The 15,734-nt window shown below is 37.9% G+C and overlaps 1 protein-coding gene and 1 pseudogene across 4 annotated transcripts in view; one reads left to right on the top strand and one right to left on the bottom strand.

The window, feature by feature from the left end:
- Window positions 1-15,734, top strand: part of SPATS2 (spermatogenesis associated serine rich 2) — a 152,904-nt gene that overhangs the window by 49,029 nt on the left and 88,141 nt on the right. The window lies entirely within an intron of this gene.
- Window positions 13,548-15,734, bottom strand: part of LOC112061865 (protein ripply3-like) — a 7,578-nt pseudogene continuing 5,391 nt past the window's right edge.

The following is a 15,734-nucleotide window of genomic DNA, read 5'->3' as shown; positions in this document are numbered from 1 at the left end:
AATCTGGTAAGAAACCATTATGCCGGAATTCAGTCTAACTGGATGCTAATGTATAACAAGAATTTTTTTTTTCAGAAACCCATGGTTTGTATCAGATTCCAGAAAGAAATTTTACTTACTGTGTTTTAGAGAAAGTTTAACTCTCAAGGCAAATTTATTAGCAAAAGCATCTTTTCTGTTTTCTTCTATCAAGAGCACTCAGACCGTTGTTTTTCCAGTTCAGTGATACTCAGACCTTGGTCCTTGAGCCCCAGGTAGTCCTTTCAGCAACTGTCTTCTTCTAAGACCTTTATTATATTAACCAGACTATGCTGAGATAGGGTAGCTGTGCTGCCATTTTGTTAACAATGATAGCTAATATGGCACCAGAGGCATATTCTTTTATTTATTTATTTATTTATTTATTTGTTTATTTATTTAATTTATTTTTGGCTGTGTTGGGTCTTAGTTGTGGCATGAGGGATCTTTTTTTGCGGTGCGCGGGCTTCTCTCTAGTTGTGGCGTGTGGGTTTTCTCTCTCTAGTCGCGGTGCATGGACTCCAGAGCACGTGGGCTCTATAGTTTGCGGCACATGGCATGTGGGATCTTAGTTCCCGGACCACGGATCGAATCCCCGTCCCCTGCATTGGAAGGTGGATTCTTTACCACTGGACCACCAGGGAAGTCCTGGCATATTCTTTTAAATATAGCATCTCAGCTTTGGTGAATTTTATTTCTCTTTTGCTGTTTTAATAAGTAGACTTGTTTACAGTTAATTTTTTTTTTTTTTTTTTTTGGCCATGCGTCTGGTGGCATCTTAGTTCCCCAACTAGTGATGGAACCCATACCCCCTGCAGTGAAAGTGCGGAGTCCTCACCACTGGACCTCCAGGGAATTCCCTACAGTTAAAATTTTAGCTTTATCTATCTAGTAGATAGTATTAGTTTGCCAAAAGTAATTAGAGCAAGCTTTCTTGGATTATAGTAGAAGTCTTCTTATTCAATACCATCCAATCTTATACAGTTTACTATTAACTGAAAAAGTTGGTTAAAGCAAGATATAAAAATGATACATACATATCATAAGCATTTTATTTTTGCTTAAAACAAATAAATGTACATTTGTTCACCAACCTTTTGATATATTATGTTATGAGTCTGCTGATGACAGTTCTTCATCTATTTGGCATTAATTGCACCCCGTGATGCATTGCTGACAACTTCCAATTACAGTTTTTCTAAGTGGAGTGAGAACTCTTAAAGACTTGAAGCAATGAGTATAGAATCCTCCTAGATTTCTAATTTTTCCCTGAGGTTATTTATGTGTCTCACCCACACTTAAGTTGAGGACGGTTTTTTGAGTTTTTAAAAATATTTATTTATTTGGTTGCACAGGGTCTTAGTTGCGGCACGTGGGCTCCTTAGTTGTGGCATGCGAACTCTTAGTTGCAGCATGCATGTGGGATCTAGTTCCCTGACAAGGGATTGAACCCGGTCCCCCTGCATTGTGAGCGCGGAGTCTTATCCACTGCGCCACCAGGGAAGTCCCGAGGATGGTTTTTCAAATGATTTATATTCAGTCTTCCAGAGCCTTCAACTTAGTTTTCAAAGAAATACAACTTTTTTTTTTTTTTTTGCGGTGCGCGGGCCTCTCACTGTTGTGGCCTCTCCCGTTGCGGAGCACAGGTTCCGGACGCGCAGGCTCAGCGGCCATGGCTCACGCGCCTAGCCGGTCCGCGGCATGTGGGATCTTCCCGGACCGGGGCACGAACCCGTGTCCCCTGCATCGGCAGGCGGACTCTCAACCACTGCGCCACCAGGGAAGCCCAATAGCAACTTTTCTTACATTCGTAGTTCATTAATGTATTTAGTATTTCATTACAATTATGTAATTGTAATTATGGACACAACTGTAATTAAGTAGGTTTGAGAACAAATACATCAGACTCAGTATAGTATAGGGGGAGCAGAAATGCCCCAATGTCAGTGTTACCTGTTAGCTGCCAGTGTTCAGCCAGGGATATTGGTCAGTGCCTGGCAGAGGGAATGAAGAGTATTGGTTAAATTGCGCCGTTAAGAGGCAAAAGGATGTGTTTATTTTCTTTTTTGTTAAAGTTTTATGTAATATACATAAAGTAAAATGCAAAATTCTTAAGGGTACAACTTGATGAATTTATTCACAGTGAACAGACCTGTATAATAAATACTCAGATTGTGATAATAGTACCAGGATCCTAGAAGCCTTCCTGTACCCTGACCCAGTTTCTTTCCCACTACTATTGTGACCTCTATCACTATCGATTAGTTTGGCTTATGTATGAACTTCATATAAATGGAATCATACAACATACACTCTTTTGCATCTGACATTTTTCTCTTAGCTTGGTTTTTTTTTTTAACATCTTTATTGGAGTATAATTGTTTTACAATGGTGTGTTAGTTTCTGCATTATAACAAAGTGAATCAGCTATACATATACATATATCCCCATATCTTCTCCCTCTTGGGTCTCCCTCCCACCCTCCCTATCCCATCCCTCTAGGTGGTCACAAAGCCCTGAGCTGGTCTCCCTGTGCTATGCGGCTGCTTCCTACTAGCTATCTATTTTACATATGGTAGTGTATATATGTCCATTAGCATTGGTTTTGAAATTGATCCATGTTATGTCAGTAGCTCATTCTTTTTCTGTATTGCAGTATATAGTATTCTGTTCTGTAAATATACCACAATATATCCATTCTGTCATTGATAGATGTCTACGTTTGTTTCTAGTTTTGGACTCTTAAAAATAGTGCTGCTATAAACATTCTTGTACATATCTCTGGTGCACATATGCATGCATTTTGTTGAGCATATACTTAGGAGCAGGACATCTGGTTGTAGGATATGCTTATGTTCAGCCTTAGTAGATTTTACTAAATAGATTTTTACACTCCCACTAGCAGTGTGTGAGAATCAGTTATTCCACATCCCTCGATGGCCCTTTAAAAAAAAACTTTACCATGTAGTTATTTTTATATTTTGTTTATGTCGTGTATTTGGTTTTAAAAAATATCATATAGAATATTCATGAACCCACCATTTAACCTGAGAAGTTTAATATTGAATATTGACAGTCTTACATGTTCTCTTCTCGCCTTTCAAGGTAAATACTATTCTAATTTTTTTTTTTTTTTACTCTTTCCATTGCCTTTTCAAAAAATAGTTTTATCAGGTGTATATGCATGTCTAAATAATATATTGTCTAGTGTTAGTTGTATTTAGTTTTTTTTTAAAGAATATGTGTATGCAATCTGGGAATTGATTTTCTTTTCTTTCTTTTTTTAATGCTTTACATTATATTTCTAAGATTTATCTATATTGTTGTGTACAGTTGTAATAGTTGACTCATTTTTCTCTACCATATAATACTTCATTTAGTGGATTCATCACAGTTTATTCATTTCCTGTTGATGACATTTGGGTTGTTTCCATTTCTTACTGTTACAAATTCTACATGTTTTCTGGTGTGCCATGAGCAAGAATTTCTCTTGGTACTTAGGAATGTAATCTCTGGGTCATAGGATTGATAAATGTTCTAGTTTACAAAATAATGCCTATATTCCAAAGAAGTTATACCAATTTATACTCCTATCATCAATAGATCAGAGACAAGAGCCTTTTCATTACGAGAGAATTTAAAATTATAACCTCAGTTACTTTTAGAGATAGTTACTATTTACATTTTCTGTTTTTTGCCTGTGTTTGGTAATGTGTTTTTTAAGAAATTTGTTACCGACATTTTCAAATGTATTGACATAAGGTTGTCTCTATTTTTGTCTTGTACTTTAATGTCTGGAAGATCTATACTTTTTAAAAAAAATTCCTGCTATTGAAAATATTGATATTTGTGCTTTCGTGCTTTTTTTCTTTTTCCCTTCTTCTTTTAGGAGTTTCTTGCTGGGTCAAGCAATCATTATTTCTTTCATAATTTTTTTTCTTATTGCATTAAAATTTTTAAAAATCATGGTAAAATACACATAACATAAAATTGACCATTTTAACCATTTTAAAGTATACAGTTCAGTGATGTTAAGTACATTCACATTTTTGTACAACTATCACTACCATTCATCTCCAGAACTTTTTCATCTCCCCAAATTGAAACTCTGTCCCATTAAACAATAATTCCTCATTCTCCTACCCCAAGCACCTGACAACTTTGTCTCTATGAATTTGACTACTCTAAGTACCTCATATAAGTAGAATCATATAGTATTTGTCTTTTTTGTGACTGGCTTATTTCACTAAGCATAATGGCCTCAAGGGTTTATCCATATTTTAGTATGTGTCAAGTATTGGCACATAGTAATTTATCTTAAATACTTATTAATTAATCAGTTAATTTTTTCAAGTTAGAAGGTGTATTAGAAATCACTTTTTCTATATGCATGAAATTTCCCTTTATGGATTAGAATCAGTGAATATAGCTCTTAATTGCCTTATTTTGTTTTTGCCTAATAGCTGCCTCCATTCCCTTGTGCTGTTTGTGCATCTGTGCTTTGGGGAGATGGGAGGAATGGAGTTTATATGTGTGTGGAGGGGGTGAGGATTAAATGATCAGTATTGTTTAAAACCATTATTGAAGAATTTATACAGCTGAGGATAATTTGGCTTGATTGGGCTTGGGTTACAGCCACCTGCATGAGGAGGAGGGTACAGACAACTCACCACGCAGCTAGCAGTGAAATAGGAAAAGACAAACTTGTGTGTATTCCTGTTCTGCTCCTTTTGAGCCCCCTCTACTCCCACACTTACAGCTGCCACTGATGACTAACGTTAAGCAATTTGGAGGGTCCTGTGTCTTTTAATAGTAGTAAGAGGAGTTGTGCTATCACATGGTTTCTGATTTTCCACTTAGAATGTATTTTAAATTTCCAGAAATTCTATTTTATTCCAATTTCCAATTCTGTGTTGTTCCAATTCAAGGTTTATATTTTAAAAAAGGAATTTATTGGTTTTTCTAAATGAAAATTCCATATTCCAAAATAAAATTTGTAGTGATCAGACCTTATAATTATGGGAGTTTTGGGGTTAGAATGACATATGGATTGGAAAGTTAGTGCCAATGAATAAAGACTTTGTTGAGAAAACAGACTTATGGAAATGTCTCACATTCACCTTTTTGACCTAAGGAAATCATCACCTTTGTTCCTAATTATTTTTTAGAATATATCATTGCATTACTTTGGGTCTCTCTCCTTTTTCTTTTTTTTCTTCTCCTTTTTCATGTCCTTTATAAAGCTAATGAGAATAATTATTGGCAAACTGATGATATTGTGGAATAAGAACTCTTGGTTACTTTCTCATAACCAAAACCTTTAAAAGTCAGGAAAAATATTTTTATTTGGAACTCCCCATTTTCTTGTTTTTGGTTATTCTGCAGGTCTAGAAGTTAGTGTTTGTAGGTTCTTACTGACACATTTCTTGAACCCGTTGATTGGATTTCTAAGTTGAAACAAATGTTATTTAGGTTAAACTGAGGGTTTTCAGCTTTGGTTTAATTTACTAGGAAGGGATCTTTTTAAAAAAAAGAATTACAATTTTTTTGAATAGATAAGTTGCTTGTATGGTTCCAATGCCAAAATAGAAAAAGGCCGATTGAAAAGTCTTTCTTACCCTAGTTTCCTATTTTTTCATTTTCCATTCCTCAACGGATCATCATTGTTGCTAGTTTCTTGTTTATCCTTCCAGATATACAATATTTATGTATATATGATAGTACAAATATATTCTCCCCATCATGTTCATTTAACAATATATCATATCAATACATAAAAGAACGTTCTCTTTCCTCAAAAACATTTGCATAGTATCTCATTGTATGAATAAACCATAATTCATTAAACTAGTGTCCCATTGATGGACAATTAGGTTGTTTCCAATCTTTTGCTCTAATAAATATTGTTTCATTTGATAACCTTGAACATACCTTTCCACACATTTGCAGATATGCTTGTAAGGTAAATTCTAGAAATTATTTTGCTGGGTCAAATAGTATATGTATTAAAAATTTTTTTTTTTTTTGGTATAAATTTATTTATTTATTTATTTTTGGCTGTGTTGGGTCTTCACTGCTACGCCCAGGCTTTCTCTAGTTGTGGCGAGCGGTGTCTACGCTTCGTTGTGGCGCGCGGGCTTCTCATTGTGGTGGCTTCTCTTGTTGTGGGGCATGGGCTTCAGTAGTTGTGGCTACTTGGGCTCAGTAGTTGTGGCTCGTGGACTCTAGAGTGCAGGCTCAGCAGTTGTGGCGCACAGGCTTAGTTGCTTCGCGGCATGTGGGATCTACCCAGACCAGGGATCAAACCCGTGTCCCCTGCATTGGCAGGTGGATTCTCAACCACTGCGCCACCAGGGAAGTTCCTGTATTTAAAATTTTGATAACTACTGTCTAGTTGTTCTTCATAGGTATTGTACAAATTTACATTCTCACTTAGTTGTGAGGTAACCTGTTTTCTCCATAGTCTTATTACTACCAGTGTGTGTAATCTTTTTGGACATTTGTCAGGGTAAAAAACAGTGTTTTAGTAGTTTCAAAGTGCATAAAATAGGCTAAGTATTTTTTATTCTAAGTATAAACATATAGTCCTCCCTCAGTATCTGCTGAGGATTGGTTCCAAGACCCCCCACAGATACCAAAATCTGCAGATGCTCAAGTCCCTTTATGTAAAATGGCATAGTATTTGCATATAACCTAAACATTTCCTCCTGTATATTTTAAATCATCTCTAGATTACTTATAATACCCAATACAATGTAAATGTTATGTAAATAGTTGCTGGTGTGTGGCAAAATCTAGTTTTTCTTTTTGGAACTTTTTGGATTTTTTTTCCCTTGAATATTTTTGATTCTAGAGGCAGATCTGCTCGGGTCTCCAGTTAGCCTCAGTCTCTACCACGCCCTGCTGTCCTCAACCGTAAAGCCTCTGTCAGTTGGCAGCCGCGAGACCAAAATAGCAAGCCAATGCGGTGCCAGATCCCCAGCCCCTCCACCCAAAGCGCTGTCACTTATTTATGGTAACTGCCTTGCTGCTGTGCCGATATACCTTTGTGATCACTGTTTTGACATTGACAAGGGAAGGAAAACCATCCCAAGCCGACCATTAGCGTGTGAGATAAAATAACTCCACTCTTCTGTGCACCGGAGTGAAAATCCCATCTGATAAGGTCTCTGTGGAACAGTAGGGTCTTAACGACTAGAGTTTACTGACAGCCCTGCCCAAAGGGGCTGGTGCTTTATGAGCTGGTGGCCAAGAAATGAAGCACGAGGGGTGGGGCAGGAGGGGCTGGCAGGTGAAGGGTGAGCAGGTGGCATCTAGAACTTTCTCAGAAAAGCTCTGGTGTCCCAGGAATCAGGGCTGGGGCGGCAGCCTAGCCAGTTAGGGCGCTGAGACTGAGTGGAAAATTCCTTATCTGTATGTTACATAGTTAAACTAGTTTCTTGATTAAGTCAAGAATTTTTCACTTATTTGTATATCTTAGCAATTTTTAAAATCTAGTGCCTAAATCAACTACCTTTGAAGCAGCTATCATTTTTTTTTTGGTCTCTCAAAATATTTATTTCAAGTAGAAACTGGGAAGACAACAACATGCAAAAGAGTTAAGTAAAAAACCCTGACAAATACACTCATTTGGTCATCAAAATATAAAAAGCTGAAAATAATATTACATTAGGTACTTTGATTGAAAACAGTGTTACTCTAGTCAAGTAATAAGCCCAAAGCGGTCCCCAGCTAAGAGTTAAAGCTCGTCTCTCTATTCATACACACAGTGCTTAGACAAGCATCATATATGTTTTTATCCAGAATGGTTCCCCCCGCCAGATCCTTATCTTTTTATTTTTGTTACTTTTATGGAAATTATTCAGTGTGTTTTTTATAAATAAACTTTTTCTTCAGAATGTCATTAAGCAACCACATCAACCTCGGTCAATATCTGAATCATTTTTACAAAAGTGGAAATAGCCAAATAAAGGGTCTCAGGTTAAGTGAGAGGCGAGGGTGGGTTATTAATCGATATGGAATAACTTGTCGTTTGATCGGCACAGTGACATTGCTGAACGTGGCTCTGAAAGTTGGCCCTGCCTGCTAACAACCCATGGGGATGCAAACCTCTTGGACCTAGAATCCTTTCTCAAAGGTACAAATGAGGCACAGAGAGTCACTAGGAGAAGCATGAGTAAAAGCTGAGTCCTTGCCACGAGTGGGGTGCTGGCCAGAGAAAGTCAAGTCCTTGGACACCCAGCTGAAACGCAAAGTGTCCTGGCGCGGCTGTCCCCAGGGCACACGTGAGGAGGGTCTGGTGCAGGAGAGACAGACTGCTCGTAGAAGTGAATGGTGGCTTGCAAGGGGAAGCTGGCCAGCGCTTCTCCCCGGAACTCTGCAGATACTCTTGACGCTTAGAAATGGGTAAATGAAGTCTTACAGGATGCTGAAACCCAAAGGCCCCCTTCGATCCAAAGGTTTGCTGGTCACACCCAGGCTCAAGCTTAACCGTATGTGATAAGCTCCTCTTCCTCTTACTGTTGTCATGATGTCCCAAGCACTGTGAGGGATCCCAAGATGGAAAGATGAGTCGGACACAGTCCCCCAGTTCATGCATTTTAAATCTCACTTCCAGTTCTGGTGGGCTCAGCATCCTGGGGGGTCAGGATCCAAGGTCTCCATGGTGTTTGGCTCTTGGGCCCTCGAGGTGGCGGTGGTCCCCGGGGACCGTCCCCGGGGCAGTGATAGATGCGTCCCCGCGCCTCCTGGGCTCCGGCTGCCACCTCAGGTCTGATGGTGCCCTCAGAGCCCACGCCCCTCCAGCTGCGCGCACGACCGGCCTCGCCTTTAACCAGTCTGGTGAGGGCGCTCACCCTACTGTATTTGTTATGGTGATCTGTTATCAGTGATTTTTGATGTTACGACTGTAATTGTTTTGGAGCGCCACAAACCACGCCCATATGGGAGGCAGATTTAATGGATAAATGTTGTGTGTGTTCTGACTGCTCCACCAACTGGCCATTCCCCTGTCTCTCTCCCTCTCCTCAGGCCTCCCTATTCCCCGAGACACAACAGTACTGAAATTATAGGCACATTTTGTTTTATTGTGTTCTACTTTATTACACTTCGCAGATAATTGCTTTTTTTTTTTTTTTTTTTTTTTTTTTTTTTTTACAAATTGAAGGTTTGTGGCAATCTTGCATTATCAGATGATGGTTAACATTCTTTTAGCAATAAAGTATTTTTAAATTAAGGTATGTACATTTTTTTACACATAATGCTGTTGCACGCTTAATAGACTACAGTATAGTGTAAACATAACTTTTATATACACTGGGAAACCAAAAAAATTTCTGTGACTTGCTTTATTGCGATGTTCACTTTATTGCAGTGGTCTGGAACTGAACCTGGAGTATCTCCGAGGTATGCCTGTACCTATGAAATCACAATATCTCTATTTTTATATTTTGTTTATGTCGTGTATTTGGTTTTAAAAAATATCATATAGAATATTCATGAACCCACCATTTAACCTGAGAAGTTTAATATTGAATATTGACAGTCTTACATGTTCTCTTCTCGCCTTTCAAGGTAAATACTATTCTAATTTTTTTTTTTTTTTACTCTTTCCATTGCCTTTTCAAAAAATAGTTTTATCAGGTGTATATGCATGTCTAAATAATATATTGTCTAGTGTTAGTTGTATTTAGTTTTTTTTTAAAGAATATGTGTATGCAATCTGGGAATTGATTTTCTTTTCTTTCTTTTTTTAATGCTTTACATTATATTTCTAAGATTTATCTATATTGTTGTGTACAGTTGTAATAGTTGACTCATTTTTCTCTACCATATAATACTTCATTTAGTGGATTCATCACAGTTTATTCATTTCCTGTTGATGACATTTGGGTTGTTTCCATTTCTTACTGTTACAAATTCTACATGTTTTCTGGTGTGCCATGAGCAAGAATTTCTCTTGGTACTTAGGAATGTAATCTCTGGGTCATAGGATTGATAAATGTTCTAGTTTACAAAATAATGCCTATATTCCAAAGAAGTTATACCAATTTATACTCCTATCATCAATAGATCAGAGACAAGAGCCTTTTCATTACGAGAGAATTTAAAATTATAACCTCAGTTACTTTTAGAGATAGTTACTATTTACATTTTCTGTTTTTTGCCTGTGTTTGGTAATGTGTTTTTTAAGAAATTTGTTACCGACATTTTCAAATGTATTGACATAAGGTTGTCTCTATTTTTGTCTTGTACTTTAATGTCTGGAAGATCTATACTTTTTAAAAAAAATTCCTGCTATTGAAAATATTGATATTTGTGCTTTCGTGCTTTTTTTCTTTTTCCCTTCTTCTTTTAGGAGTTTCTTGCTGGGTCAAGCAATCATTATTTCTTTCATAATTTTTTTTCTTATTGCATTAAAATTTTTAAAAATCATGGTAAAATACACATAACATAAAATTGACCATTTTAACCATTTTAAAGTATACAGTTCAGTGATGTTAAGTACATTCACATTTTTGTACAACTATCACTACCATTCATCTCCAGAACTTTTTCATCTCCCCAAATTGAAACTCTGTCCCATTAAACAATAATTCCTCATTCTCCTACCCCAAGCACCTGACAACTTTGTCTCTATGAATTTGACTACTCTAAGTACCTCATATAAGTAGAATCATATAGTATTTGTCTTTTTTGTGACTGGCTTATTTCACTAAGCATAATGGCCTCAAGGGTTTATCCATATTTTAGTATGTGTCAAGTATTGGCACATAGTAATTTATCTTAAATACTTATTAATTAATCAGTTAATTTTTTCAAGTTAGAAGGTGTATTAGAAATCACTTTTTCTATATGCATGAAATTTCCCTTTATGGATTAGAATCAGTGAATATAGCTCTTAATTGCCTTATTTTGTTTTTGCCTAATAGCTGCCTCCATTCCCTTGTGCTGTTTGTGCATCTGTGCTTTGGGGAGATGGGAGGAATGGAGTTTATATGTGTGTGGAGGGGGTGAGGATTAAATGATCAGTATTGTTTAAAACCATTATTGAAGAATTTATACAGCTGAGGATAATTTGGCTTGATTGGGCTTGGGTTACAGCCACCTGCATGAGGAGGAGGGTACAGACAACTCACCACGCAGCTAGCAGTGAAATAGGAAAAGACAAACTTGTGTGTATTCCTGTTCTGCTCCTTTTGAGCCCCCTCTACTCCCACACTTACAGCTGCCACTGATGACTAACGTTAAGCAATTTGGAGGGTCCTGTGTCTTTTAATAGTAGTAAGAGGAGTTGTGCTATCACATGGTTTCTGATTTTCCACTTAGAATGTATTTTAAATTTCCAGAAATTCTATTTTATTCCAATTTCCAATTCTGTGTTGTTCCAATTCAAGGTTTATATTTTAAAAAAGGAATTTATTGGTTTTTCTAAATGAAAATTCCATATTCCAAAATAAAATTTGTAGTGATCAGACCTTATAATTATGGGAGTTTTGGGGTTAGAATGACATATGGATTGGAAAGTTAGTGCCAATGAATAAAGACTTTGTTGAGAAAACAGACTTATGGAAATGTCTCACATTCACCTTTTTGACCTAAGGAAATCATCACCTTTGTTCCTAATTATTTTTTAGAATATATCATTGCATTACTTTGGGTCTCTCTCCTTTTTCTTTTTTTTCTTCTCCTTTTTCATGTCCTTTATAAAGCTAATGAGAATAATTATTGGCAAACTGATGATATTGTGGAATAAGAACTCTTGGTTACTTTCTCATAACCAAAACCTTTAAAAGTCAGGAAAAATATTTTTATTTGGAACTCCCCATTTTCTTGTTTTTGGTTATTCTGCAGGTCTAGAAGTTAGTGTTTGTAGGTTCTTACTGACACATTTCTTGAACCCGTTGATTGGATTTCTAAGTTGAAACAAATGTTATTTAGGTTAAACTGAGGGTTTTCAGCTTTGGTTTAATTTACTAGGAAGGGATCTTTTTAAAAAAAAGAATTACAATTTTTTTGAATAGATAAGTTGCTTGTATGGTTCCAATGCCAAAATAGAAAAAGGCCGATTGAAAAGTCTTTCTTACCCTAGTTTCCTATTTTTTCATTTTCCATTCCTCAACGGATCATCATTGTTGCTAGTTTCTTGTTTATCCTTCCAGATATACAATATTTATGTATATATGATAGTACAAATATATTCTCCCCATCATGTTCATTTAACAATATATCATATCAATACATAAAAGAACGTTCTCTTTCCTCAAAAACATTTGCATAGTATCTCATTGTATGAATAAACCATAATTCATTAAACTAGTGTCCCATTGATGGACAATTAGGTTGTTTCCAATCTTTTGCTCTAATAAATATTGTTTCATTTGATAACCTTGAACATACCTTTCCACACATTTGCAGATATGCTTGTAAGGTAAATTCTAGAAATTATTTTGCTGGGTCAAATAGTATATGTATTAAAAATTTTTTTTTTTTTTGGTATAAATTTATTTATTTATTTATTTTTGGCTGTGTTGGGTCTTCACTGCTACGCCCAGGCTTTCTCTAGTTGTGGCGAGCGGTGTCTACGCTTCGTTGTGGCGCGCGGGCTTCTCATTGTGGTGGCTTCTCTTGTTGTGGGGCATGGGCTTCAGTAGTTGTGGCTACTTGGGCTCAGTAGTTGTGGCTCGTGGACTCTAGAGTGCAGGCTCAGCAGTTGTGGCGCACAGGCTTAGTTGCTTCGCGGCATGTGGGATCTACCCAGACCAGGGATCAAACCCGTGTCCCCTGCATTGGCAGGTGGATTCTCAACCACTGCGCCACCAGGGAAGTTCCTGTATTTAAAATTTTGATAACTACTGTCTAGTTGTTCTTCATAGGTATTGTACAAATTTACATTCTCACTTAGTTGTGAGGTAACCTGTTTTCTCCATAGTCTTATTACTACCAGTGTGTGTAATCTTTTTGGACATTTGTCAGGGTAAAAAACAGTGTTTTAGTAGTTTCAAAGTGCATAAAATAGGCTAAGTATTTTTTATTCTAAGTATAAACATATAGTCCTCCCTCAGTATCTGCTGAGGATTGGTTCCAAGACCCCCCACAGATACCAAAATCTGCAGATGCTCAAGTCCCTTTATGTAAAATGGCATAGTATTTGCATATAACCTAAACATTTCCTCCTGTATATTTTAAATCATCTCTAGATTACTTATAATACCCAATACAATGTAAATGTTATGTAAATAGTTGCTGGTGTGTGGCAAAATCTAGTTTTTCTTTTTGGAACTTTTTGGATTTTTTTTCCCTTGAATATTTTTGATTTCGGTTGGTTGAATCCGAGAATGCAGAGACTGCAGATATGGAGGACTGGACTGTACATGGTTTAAGAAGTCAAATAGTGGGCTTCCCTCGTGGCGAAGAGAAAGTCAAGTCCTTGTATACCCAGTTGAAAGGCAAAGTGTCCTGGGGAGGCTGTCCCCAAGGGCTGTCCCGCAGGGCACATGTGAGGTGGGTCTGGTGTAGGAGAGACAGACTTATTGGGATGAAGGGCACCCAGCATCCTCCGGAGAGTCAGGGTTGGGGAGAAGACCCTTACCACCAAGGCCACCGCAGATTCCGGGTTGCCATCCTGGGTTTGTCAGCCGGTCTCTGCCCTTTCCTCCTGGGCTGTCTTCCGCCTCCTGACACTGAAGGTCAGAGGGCTGGGTTTCTTCTTCCTGCTCCTCATCTGAATCTGACTCATCACTGTAGAGGTGAATGGTGGCTTGCACAGGGAAACTGGCCAGCACCTTCTCCCCAGAACTCTGCAGATACTCTTGATGCTTAGAAAGGTAAATAAAGTCTTACAGGATGCTGAAACCCAAAGGGCCCCCTTCGATCCAAAGGTTTGTTGGTCACCTCCAGGCTCAAGCTTAACAGTATTTGATAAGCTCCTCTTCCTCTTACTGTTGTCATGATGTCCCAAGCACTGTGAGGGATCCCAAGATGGAAAGATGAGTCGGACACAGTCCCCCAGTTCATGCATTTTAAATCTCACTTCCAGTTCTGGTGGGCTCAGCATCCTGGGGGGTCAGGATCCAAGGTCTCCATGGTGTTTGGCTCTTGGGCCCTCGAGGTGGCGGTGGTCCCCGGGGACCGTCCCCGGGGCAGTGATAGATGCGTCCCCGCGCCTCCTGGGCTCCGGCTGCCACCTCAGGTCTGATGGTGCCCTCAGAGCCCACGCCCCTCCAGCTGCGCGCACGACCGGCCTCGCCTTTAACCAGTCTGGTGAGGGCGCTCACCCTACTGTATTTGTTATGGTGATCTGTTATCAGTGATTTTTGATGTTACGACTGTAATTGTTTTGGAGCGCCACAAACCACGCCCATATGGGAGGCAGATTTAATGGATAAATGTTGTGTGTGTTCTGACTGCTCCACCAACTGGCCATTCCCCTGTCTCTCTCCCTCTCCTCAGGCCTCCCTATTCCCCGAGACACAACAGTACTGAAATTATAGGCACATTTTGTTTTATTGTGTTCTACTTTATTACACTTCGCAGATAATTGCTTTTTTTTTTTTTTTTTTTTTTTTTTTTTTTTTACAAATTGAAGGTTTGTGGCAATCTTGCATTATCAGATGATGGTTAACATTCTTTTAGCAATAAAGTATTTTTAAATTAAGGTATGTACATTTTTTTACACATAATGCTGTTGCACGCTTAATAGACTACAGTATAGTGTAAACATAACTTTTATATACACTGGGAAACCAAAAAAATTTCTGTGACTTGCTTTATTGCGATGTTCACTTTATTGCAGTGGTCTGGAACTGAACCTGGAGTATCTCCGAGGTATGCCTGTACCTATGAAATCACAATATCTCATTTCCCTCCCCCTACAGCCCCTGGCATCCACCATTCTACTTTCTGTTTCTATGAATTTCACTACTTTAGATATCTCATGTAAATGGAATCTTACAATATTTTTCTTTTTTATGACTGAAACTTCATTTAACATAATGTGCTCAGGGTTCATTTACATCGTGGCATGTATCAAGATTTCCTTCTTTTTAAAGGCCAAATAATATTCCATTGTATGTATATGCCACATTTTGTTTATCCAGTCATCCATCAATGGACATTTGGGTTGTTTCCACCTCTTGTCTATTATATTGATAAATAGTGCTACGGTGAACATGGATGTTCAAATATTTCTTCGACATTCTGCTTTCATTTCTTTTGGATACATACCCAGAAGTGGGATTGCTGCATCTTATGGTAGTTCTATTTTTAAATTTTGAGGAAGCTTCATATTATTTTCTATAGTGGCTGCACCATTTTATATTCCCACCAGTAGTGCACAAGGGTTCCAATTTCTCCACATCCTCAGCAACACTTATTTTCTGGGGTTTTTTGTGTGTGTGTGTGTGTGTGTGTGTGTGTGTGTGTGTTTGTTTTTGTGTTGTTGTTGGTTTTGGTAGCAGCCATCCTAATGGGTATGAGATGATATCTCATTGTGGTTTTGATTTGTGTTTCTCTAATGATGAGTGATGTTAAGCATCTTTTCATGTGATTTTTGGCCATTTGCATATCTCCTTTGGAGAATGTCTGTTCAAGTTCTTTGCCCTTTTTTTTTTTTTTTTTTTTTTTTTGGGGTACGGAGGCCTCTCACTGTTGTGGCCTCTCGCGTTGCGGAGCACAGGCTCCGGACGCGCAGGCTCAGCGGCCACGGCTCACGGACC

The sequence above is a fragment of the Physeter macrocephalus genome, chromosome 6 (genome assembly GCF_002837175.3).
Source record: "Physeter macrocephalus isolate SW-GA chromosome 6, ASM283717v5, whole genome shotgun sequence".
Taxonomy (NCBI): Eukaryota; Metazoa; Chordata; class Mammalia; order Artiodactyla; family Physeteridae; genus Physeter; species Physeter macrocephalus.
Note: the sequence above shows the minus strand (reverse complement) of the source record. Positions and strands in the feature narration are given on the sequence as shown.